At 36.2% G+C, this 11,466-nt stretch overlaps 1 pseudogene; it reads right to left on the reverse strand.

Annotated features, from left to right (window-relative positions):
- Nucleotides 1-8,802: 8,802 nt before the first annotated feature.
- LOC125352967 lies at nucleotides 8,803-10,454 on the reverse strand (annotated as a pseudogene).
- Nucleotides 10,455-11,466: the final 1,012 nt, after the last annotated feature.

Here is an 11,466-nt window from a genome sequence, read left to right on the forward strand (position 1 = left end):
ATTACAGCCACTTCTGCAGCTGTATGTGTTGTTGACAGTTATTGCCCATTCTAATTGTCAATTATGCCATAGTTTTCTAAAGTATTTTCACCCTTAATTTTCTTCTAAGAAATGAAATGAAACTGAATAATGCATATTAACATTTACTGGATACATAAAAGTAGTTTTGTGGGAAATATGAAGTTGAGTTAATACATAAAGAATGTTTCATAGAGAAGACAGATGTAAAGAGACAAAATGGAAAGGTTCTTATTAAAATTTCACACTAATACCAAAAGGTCCATGTCTTTATTCTTTATTTATAGATAGAGATAATATTAAGACTCTTATTAGAGATTAAGACAGTTTCTAAGTAGTCAGTTACCTTTCTCCAGGGGCCTACTCATTAGGTGGCAAATACCAAAAAGTCCAGTTACTGCTCAGAATAAAAATCTAAGGCATGTGAAATCATGACAAAGGCTACCTAAGATGCAATCACTTTGATGAGTAGAGAAAAGAAAAAAAAAAAACACTTTTAATGGAGCCTAGAAATCATCTGAGAGGTACTTAAATTTACTGAGAACTGCTTGTAGCTAAAACAGCAAGTTAATTGATCAGCAAAGGATTCAAGTACTTTGAACTTTTTCAATCTTAATCTCAAGCTTTTTTTTCCTCTTTGCAGCATGTGTTCAGTAATTCTTAATAAAACTTCTTTTGTACTTTATATCTTTGATGCTGATTATTAATCAATAATTAATAAAGGGCAAGGAAATTTAGCAGTCCTGGCTATATTTTACTTTGGCATTTTACCAAGGATGTTGATTGGATAATTAGGTGAATTTAGGATATTTTAATAGTACTTCAATCATGACAGAAGCCATGAATATGTTACTTCTATCTAGGATTGTATTGAAAAACTCATACATATTCTTGGACTAACAAACAATGGATAATTACCATTAGGAGCAGGGGTGCAACAAAAGGAAAACTAATAAATAAACCTATGATTATGTACTTTCATTATTAGATGCCTCAAGAAATTTTCATTCATTAATGAAGACAGAAAATCTCCATAGTTAAAGATCTACATATGTAGTAAAAACAATTTGGATTACAATCTGATATTTTCATTTACCTTACTAATCTTCATGTAAGTGATCAAACCTCTGAAACTCTGTTTCCTCATTTATCATGAGGATTAAATGTATGATCTTTTCATCCAAATTTCAGGACATTTCTTTTATGCTAGAGTGCTTAGTTCTTCAAGTCAAGAAGCATTTGGACTATAGAGAGTTCTGTTATTAATGGGTTTCCTTGAGCTAATAGTCAATTTTTGAGCTGAGAGTGGATGCTAGATTGCTGGTACCCAGTCAGTACATGGAGATGAAATTTTAAACGCTAATGATGGAAATTCAATTTGATGCTGGGGATAATAGGGTCCTTGAGGCAAATATGATATGCAATGCCTTCTCGGTGTATGATAAAAGTGGAATGACCTTTAACAACCTCACCCCACTTTTTATGAATGGAAGAAGTACAGCCACTAACAGGGGAGAAAATTAGGCTGCCCAATAGGTAGAAAGAAAGGCTTGGAAAAAGTACATCAAGCGAAGTAAGCTGGACTCCGAGAAACACAAGTTGCATGGTATCCCTCATTTGTAGCAGCTACAAGTTGCCTATAAATCTATATGTAAACACACTCTGTGTTATACAAGTGGCTACAAATGAATTGACTGAAGTATAATCGACTCCATGGAGAGGTCAAGACTAAGTTAAAGACCAACAAAATAAGTACCAGGAAATGGGTACTTGCAAGAAAGAATGCATGCAACCATTAATTGTATCTGTCACAGAATTGAGAAATGTAAAATGAAATGGAACATGGAAATGAGATGAAGATATTTAAGTGATGAGACAGATCAAGGTGCATTAAATACATAAACTACTTTGCTAAATGGCAAGAAAAAATCAATACATAACTTAAAAACTAAGAAAAGCAAGGGAAGGGATAGGTTGGAAGGAATGAGTAAGAATGTTGAAATGGATGATATTGTCAAGATGCATTATATTCATGAACTTCTTTGGTGAATGTCAACTCCTTTGTACAACTACTTAAAGATAATTAAAATATCTTTTTTAGAAAAAGAAGAAAGGCATGGGTATGCAGAATTACAAATACCACAATGAAGAGCCTTAAAGTGGCTAAAAAGAGAATATCCAAATTCTAGGAAAGAGAATCAAAGATATCATAAATATTATCATGGAGAATGGGGGTGCTGAACCATTGAGTTAGTAATGGCTCCTCTGGGAACAGCTACACTAAACAAAACTCCTTTGTTTAATCACACAATAAATCCAAAGTTGTGGTTAGATTGGCAGGACTGTAAACAAAGATGAAAGTACAATAACTTTCTTGAGACAGATAAGGTTGATCCTTCTGATGATCTCTGGACAACATTCATGACATTTCGTACTACAGATTACTTAGAAGTGAAGCAGCCACATTACTAATGAATGCTTTCTGTATCTCATAGAAGGGAACCACTCCATATTATGCTGCAGACATATTCAAACCTCACAGGGCCTTAAACATCTACATGTGTTTATGCAATCGTTTATATAGAACCCAAAAATTCATCGAGATCAACCTAGATGACAAATGTAGGAAGTAGTTCAATAGAGATTAGATCACTACTCAATAGACTTTAATAGTCATACACTTAGCTCCATTACGGGGCTCCATTTTAAAATTAATTTTCTTTGGTATTGACCAATGGATAATTCTTCCCCTCCTTAGTAAAATGTTCCAAAAAGTTTTCAAGTCTTTGTTACATTGAACCATAGAAAGTATAATACTTCAAAAGGGGCTAACATTGGAAGATACCATTTTCTTTCTACTTGTTATCTCAGAGACTAGTAATCTCCTCCCTCAGGAATACAAACCATAGTCTAGTATTTATACCTGAGCAGGAAACCACATCTCAGAGGACATCATTAAAAAGTTTACTGACCTACTTCTATCTTTTATCATGGTACAAATAAGTTACACAGAGATGGGATCCCTTGTGCCTGTTAGAGTCTAAAGCCCAGCTTGTTAGGGTGAACTTGTTACTTTTTAACAACACTTTTTCCTATGCAAGTTTTCTGGAGGGAGTCTGCAGAGGATCCTGAGAGATTGATTTCTCCCCTTTAGTTACAGCGTACCAGAAAAACAATATATGATCTCATCAAATAGAAAATTCTAAAAACATAAACACCAATTCCCTGAAAAGACAGCAGTTTCCTATGTCCTGCCATCAACACACAATTCAGAAATGCTTACTCCCTGAACTTTAGTTTCTTGCAAGTTATACTTATGGCAGGAACTTTCCCTGGCCTACCCTCAAAAGAATTTAAATTGTCTTCATATGTTATTGGCTGGTTCTCTGGAAGATAATTCTGGAGCCCCCAATGTAGGCAAACATTCAGGACAGTATCAAGGCCCTAAGAAATTATAGACATCTGATACATTTTTCTGAGATTGAACTAAAAACTTTGAGCCTGAGAGAATATTTTCAGTAATATCATCCATTAGTGTTACTGAGCAGTAAGCTACAGATTAAGTGGGAAAATGAAGAAAATAATTACAGCACATTGCTATCTCATGCTCAATTATGGTGCCTCAGGTAGCCTGGCACTTGCTACAAGTTTAAAAACATTTCTTTTAGTTCATAGAGCAAAGGGGATGTGAAAGAAGATGGAGCACAAGTAAAGGAAAACTTCTTTTGGCTAAAGCTACAAAAATTACATCCTATCCCATCTTCTTGTATTCTGAGCAGTCTTTCTCAAATTGTGCATAAGCAATCATTTTCATATTCTTTAGTTTTTTGGTTTTTTTTGTTTTTTTTGGCCAGTCCTGGGCCTTGGACTCAGGGCCTGAGCACTGTCCCTGGCTTCTTCCCGCTCAAGGCTAGCACTCTGCCACTTGAGCCACAGCGCCGCTTCTGGCCGTTTTCTGTATATGTGGCGCTGGGGAATCGAACCTAGGGCCTCGTGTATCCGAGGCAGGCACTCTTGCCACTAGGCTATATCCCCAGCCCTCATATTCTTTAGTTTAATACATCTAATTATTTTAAAGTTGGAGTTTTCATCATATAGGGTGGTAGGTATTTGTATTATATTTTAGACCATCCAAGATATGGTCTAAAATACGTATATACACTAAGTCTGCATTTCACATTTCATTACTATAAACTCAAGTTCAATGTTCATTTCCAGTTTCACATCTGCCTGTTCAACAGAATTTATTTTGCCTATTTTCCTCTCCCACCAGTAGACAGAATAAGCATTGTATTCCTCTGACTGATATATGCCTTATCTCTCCTTTTCTCCAGTGTTCCTCTTGCACACTATACCCAAATCTATAATCTACAGTAAAACATTAATTTTCTGTCCCAAATGTGCTGAGCCATAAGGTGACTGTTTGACTATAACCATGACGTCAATATTGGAAAAATTAATAGCTGCAATATCAAGACACTTGCATGGTTACAGTGATTCAAATTATATAAAACAAAAATTACTGTTCTATCTAAATGCCAATGTAATTCATCTTATATGCAAGTTTCTACTCATATAAATAAACATATACCACTTCTTCCGTGAACACTTTCTTGATGTTCCTTGAACGGGATTATTGTAATCAATTCCTCTCTAATGTTAATATCCTCTGTTCAAGAAAATGACTTAGGGTCTGTCTAATTGTAACTTATTATCACCCAAGAACAATGTTTAATCAAATCAAACATTTAGTTTCCTACTCTCTACATAAACCTAGCATATGTAATAACAAAGGAACTTGAGACAGACTAAATGAACCTGTGCAATCTCAGCTATATAAGGAAGCACACAAAGCCAGAAGAAGCTCGAAACTTCATCCAATTTTAGAAAGCTCAGAAAAAGAACAGCATAGACAATTTTCTTGCTCATATACATTTCATTAAGATGGTGCTGTACGGGAATTCTCGCAAGAAATAGAGAAACCACATTTTGAGAGCTTGAACTGAGAGTCTTTATTACAAAGCCAGGCAACTGCAGCTCCTATCTCAAAGACCTGCAGCCCAAAATGTAATGTGCACAAAGCTTTTAAAGACAAAACCCCCATGTTTGGGGTGGAGACCAAGACTTAACAGAAGCAGATCACATAGGGGAATACTCAGGGGCAAGCAAAGGAAACCATATAGGGAAAAGTTCCCTGGAGAGAAAATCAGACCATTTAGGGTAAATCGATGGTGTGCAGTCTCTGTAGCAAAGCTTTCCTGGGGCTAAACAACAGGACATCTGCAATTCAAAGAAAGGCCTATCTCACCTGTAGGCTTTTCTTAGCTGGTGAAAAGCCCCTATCGCCCAGCAAGGCAGCAGGATGGTTGTCAGAATAAGGCAATGTTACTTAGACTCAGTATTCATATTTCAATGGCTTATGCTGTCCAATGTGTCCCAGATGCCCCACAGCAAAATAATGGACATAAAAATAAATGTGCACTTTCCCAAATCGTGAGCAGTGACTGAGAAAATTTGTTCCTTCTACAGTAGAAATTTGGGGAACAAAGAGCCAGGAAATATGTGAAAAAAATAATATATTTTTAAAAATATTTTCCTTATAGCAAATTTCTCACTTTTTTCTCATGAAATTAATTATCCTGTCAAAAGACATGGATTGGCTGATTGGATTAGTTCATGGAGATCAAACAATCCACAATGAAACATTAGTGAAATTACACTCTATTAAATGGATTTAATAGACATCTTCAGAATATTTCACATAACAGTGGCTGAATATACTCTTTTCATCACCATATAGAATTTTTCCAAAAATAGACAATAACTTTTACATAATAAACAGATCTTCATGAATATGAAAGTTGAAATAAATACAAAAGTTGAAAGTTGAAATTAATATAAAACTAGAAAGCAACAGCAAGATGAACTATGGAAACCATATAAACACACAGAGTTTCAACACAACAGTTTTGAACTAATGATAGGTCATGGAATTAATCAGAGAAAAAGTTTTAAATTCCTGTAAAAATAAAAATGAAATATAACAGCGCATGACCTGTGGAGCATCATGAAACAGTTCTTGACAACAGGTCATTGTTAAGAGTACCTATTTTTAAAACAAAGAGCTCTCTTTGTTGATGATCCTCTGGTATCCCCTTCCTGTGGTTGTCCCCGAGCTATCACTGTATCTCATCTTAGTACCCTGGATACTGTATATACTGGTATTAGAACTAGGGAAGTGAGGGCTGGAGGTATAGCCTAGTGGCAAGAGTGCCTGCCTCGGATACACGAGGCCCTAGGTTCGATTCCCCAGCACCACATATACAGAAAACGGCCAGAAGCGGCGCTGTGGCTCAAGTGGCAGAGTGCTAGCCTTGAGCGGGAAGAAGCCAGGGACAGTGCTCAGGCCCTGAGTCCAAGGCCCAGGACTGGCCAAAAAAAAAAAAAAAAAAAAAAAAAAAGAACTAGGGAAGTGAAAGGGAATATCAAAATCAAGAGACAACAGATAAAAAGACAAACGACTCTAAAAGCAATACTTGCAAAACCATTTGGTGTAAACCAACTGAACAACTCATGGGGGGAGAGGGAAAGGAGGAGGAGGAAGGGGGGAATGAGGGAGGAGGTAACAAACAGTATAAGAAATGTACCCATGGCCTTACATGTGAAACTGTAACCCCTCTGTACATCACTTTAACAATAAATAAGTAATTATTAAAAATAAATAAAACAAAGAACTCTCAACTATATAACCTTTATTATTTTTCTTGTTTTGAACCCTTAAGAGTTCAACAATAAGTAACAGAATAAAGCTGGAACAATGTCTCAGCAAAGAAAAGCACAGAACTGAATTAATAGATTGACCACTCAAACTACCAGACTTTTCAAGATTTAATATCAATATTTCACCAACTATCCCATCAAACAGAAAGGAAAATTATGATTCTAATCTCATTCTACAAATCAAGCATTACACTATCAAAGCTTGATAATGACATGATAAATAAAGAAAACTATAGACCAATACATCTTGAACATAGACTCAAAACTCCTCAACAAAATATTTATAAATTATACTCAACAAAATATTACAAAGATCCTCTACGATGATCGTGTAGATTTTCTTCTAAGGATGTAGCATACACAAATCAACAATTGTGATCCAGAACACAAATATAATTAAGGATAAAACCATCATCTTGGTAGGTACAGAAAAGGCATTGCTCAAAATTCAATATCCCCTTATGATAAATCTCTGAATCAACTAGGTGTAGAACAATCATATAACCCAATAAAGGCTATGTTGAATAGAAAAAAACTGAAGACATTTCCTTTAAACATTATTTATAACACAAAATACTACTCCCACTACTCAATATAGTGCTTAAAATTTTAGTCAGATTCAAAAGGCAAGAGAAAAAAATAATGCACATAAGTATTCCACTGAAGGACTATAAGAACTGATCAACAAATTCAACAAAGGAGTAGAATAAAAAAAAAGTATCAAAATATACTAGTTTTATACAGAAAGGCTAACATGTAAAAAGAAAGCAAAAAACCAATCCAATTTATAAAGGCTACACAAAAAAGTACCTTCAAATAAACCTGACTCTAAAAGGAAAATGATAAAACACAAGAAGAGAGAGTGATAAAGACAATGGATAATGAAATGACCTCTCCAGTTCATGGACAGGGAGAATTAATAATCCCAAAATGGTCATAATACCAAATGCAAGTTCCATCAACATGTCAAAAACATTCATCACATTATTAGAAAAACAAGATTCTAAAATTTAGAAGCACAAAAGACCCCAAATAGCCAGAGGAACTTTAATCAAAAAATCCTAAGAAAAATAGATAATGCTAGAGGCATCATAAAATCCAGTCACAAATTATTCTACAATGACACCATCACAAAAACAGAATGTTATTGGAATGAACATAGGGCAATGTGTCACAATGTAGGAACCAGGTATAAACCCATGGATCTACAGGTATCTGACTCTCAAAAAAGAAGCCAAAACACAGTAAAGAAAGAGCCTCTCCCACTGGAACTTTGGATTAAATTAGATCCCTATCTCACTCTGTGCAGACATCAACTCAATCACCAAAGACATTAATTAATGTTATACCTGAAATTTTGAAACTACTAAGGGAAAACATTTCAAGGTATTGACACAAGCTAAGATATCATGAGTTGCACACCAGTGGCTCTGGAAATAAGAGCAAGAATTATTAAACGGAATTACATCATACTAAAAACCTTTATTACAACAGTGGAGTCAATTTAGTAAAGAGATAACATACAGAATGTGAGAGAATCTTTGAAAGTAGGAAAGAAGAAAGGGAAGGAGGGAGGATGGGAGGGAGGAAGGGAAGGAAAAAAAGAAGGAAGAAGGAAGGAAGGAAGGAAGGAAGGAAGGAAGGAAGGAAGGAAGGAAGGAAGGAAGGAAGGAAGGAAGGAAGGAAGGAAGGAAGGAAGGAAAAAAAATTGTTTGGAATCTTCTCCTGTTTGAAAATCTCTCTATTAAAAAAAAAACCTTCAGGGCCTGGGAATATGGCCTGGTGGTAGAGTGCTTGCCTCCCATACATGAAGCCCTGGGTTCAATTCCTCAGCACCACATATATAGAAAAATGCCAGAAGTGGCACTGTGGCTCAAGTGGTAGAGCAAAAACAGCAGCCAGGGACAGTGCTCAGGCCCTGAGTTCAATCCCTAGGACTGGCAAATAAATAAATAAGCTTTCAGTGGTCCATAACTGTCAATATTCATTATTCATTACATCAGATAACAAGCATAGACCTTGAGAGCTTTGTGAGATGAATTGCAAATGCCAAGAATTTATTATCTACTTGATCTGATTTCACTAAACAATTTCCACACTGTGATTATAAAATGACCTGAATTTTTCCCACTCATTTCATAAAGATTATTCTCTTCCATAGGTGTTTTACTGCTTCCTTCACATCCTTATTCCTAAGACTATAGATCATAGGATTTATCATGGTAGTCATCACACCATAGAATATAGATATGAGGTCATCTGTAGCATCCATGTCATTGGAATTCAGTGTGTCTTTCGACTTGGGCTTCCTGTATATGAGAGGATCATCCCATAGATTATTATCACCATGGTCAGGTGAGCTGAGCAGATCGAGAAGGCCTTGCTTCTCCCCTCAGAGGACTGAACCTTCAGGGTGCTGGAAATGATTAATGTATAAGATATCATGATTAATAATAATGGTGTCAGGATGAGCAAAGTCGTGGCCACAAGTGTGATGAACATATTGCCTGAGATGTCAACACAGGTCAATTTCAATTTTACAGAGAAAATGATTGACAACATTCCTGCAGAAAGGCAGTTGGATCACACCTGCAGTTTGTTTTTATTTGTTTTGTTTTTGTTGCCAGTCCTAGTGGACTCAGGGCCTGAGCACTGTCCCTGGCTTCTTTTTGCTCAAGGCTAGTATTCTACCTCTTGAGCCACAATGCCACTTCTGGCTTTTTTCTATATATGTGGTGCTGAGGAATCAAACCCAGGGCTTCATGTATACGAGGTGACCGCTTTACCACTAGGCCATATTCCCAGCCTGACACCTGCAGTTTGGACTGCAGAGTTGATGACCTCTGCCAGCCAGGACCCAGCTGCCATGAACACATAGGAATCCTTGCTCATTATGGCAGATGGCCACGTAGCGATCAAAGGCCATCATGCCCAGGAGCACACATTCCTTTGTCCCCATGACTAAGCCAAGGAACATCTGCACTGCACAGCCTAAGAAGGAGATGGTCTTTTTCTCTGAGAGGAAACTCCCAAGGATGAAAGGAATGGAAGAAGTGGTAAAAACAGATGTCCAAGAATGAGAGGTTCCCCAGGAAGAAGTACATACAGGTGTGAAGGTGAGAGTCAAAAATGCTGATAATAATAAGGGTGCCATTACCCAGAAGGCTGACTGCATACATTGTTAAGAAGAACACAAAAAAGAGCAGCTCAAGTTTGGGGTAACCAGACAGACCCTTGAGAAAAAATCCTTCTGGAAAGGTTCAATTTTTCCATTCCTTTTTAATGCCTCTGTTTCACCTGTAAGAAAGAGGATGGTAAGACGAACATATATTTTACTATGAGTGCTTTCAAAGGTGTACCAATGCAAGAGTACCATACTTTTTTAGGAAAAAGAAAAGAAAAATCTAAAAGTCAAAAAAAGGAGAAATAAGAAAACAGACAGGGGAAAAAAAAGAAAGTATGGATGGACAGAGGGAAAGGATGCAAGAATATCTAATATTCTGAGCTGGTTTATAGCCCGCCTGCCTCAGACCGCTGCCCCAGTGAGTTACAGGAATGGCTGGAGAACTGCTGATGGGCTGCATCTTTTTCCTAAGCTTGGCTGTTCTCAGTGAGTGGGTGGGGACTTGAGGGCTATACACCACAGTTTCCTCCATCGCACACTAACCAAGATGCAGTCAATCCCCAGGTGTATGTAGCTTTAATATATTACATATGAACTAGGATGTTTATAGTGATGCACAATGACTTCTAAATAATATTTATTACACATACAAGGGAACGCTTACAGTAATGACCTACAATGAAGTGTGTATGCCTCATTGGAGAAATGTCCTTACTAACACGCCCACCTCTATACTGACCTTGGTTACATGACTTGATATGTCCAGTGGAACACTAAGAAATTGTAGCATGTCTCATGCTACAACCAATGTCCTCATTTAAATTCATCATAATTCTAGGAGTCTATAATTATCCACACTTTACACTTAAGTCAATTAAAACACAGATCTTAGCTGAACTAGGCCAATAATAAATACCATAGAGCAGAGCTAAGATTCAAATCATAGTCATCTTTGAAGATTTCTAAGCTTTTTTCCCCATATGTATAATAATAAAGATAAAGATGAATTAGGATAAAATGAGAATTCCATTATGTATAATTGAGCGATTTTAAATCACTTATTAGCTATAAATCACCACACAACAAAAAACGCTATTGTCATTCTTTGCAATTACACTGCTGTATTATTGCTTTTCTACCCAGTAGAATTGGAGCAGGTCCTTTTCCTGTTTGTTTCCATAGTTCCAACAGCTAGAACAATGTAGACAAAGAAATTGACATGCAAACACATTGACTGAATAAATGATTAAAATCAAAAGAAAATAATCGTTAACTTTTCTCTGTACAGTCCTCTACTTTTTTTCCCCTAATTCACTCTGAATAGAAATTCGATGAGGTAATTAATACTATTACTAATACTATAATTAATACTATTATTAGCTGCATCGTCCCTATAATAGGTAGGGGAAAATGAAGGCACATAAAAATGAGATAATTTGTTTAAAGTGAAGGTCACAAAACTGAAAACAAACAAAAAAAATGCCACAGTTAGACTTAAACCTTAGCAAGATGGCTGCAGAAATCAAGATCTTAGCATCCAACTG

The sequence above is a fragment of the Perognathus longimembris genome, chromosome 1 (assembly GCF_023159225.1).
Source record: "Perognathus longimembris pacificus isolate PPM17 chromosome 1, ASM2315922v1, whole genome shotgun sequence".
NCBI classification, from domain to species: Eukaryota; Metazoa; Chordata; class Mammalia; order Rodentia; family Heteromyidae; genus Perognathus; species Perognathus longimembris.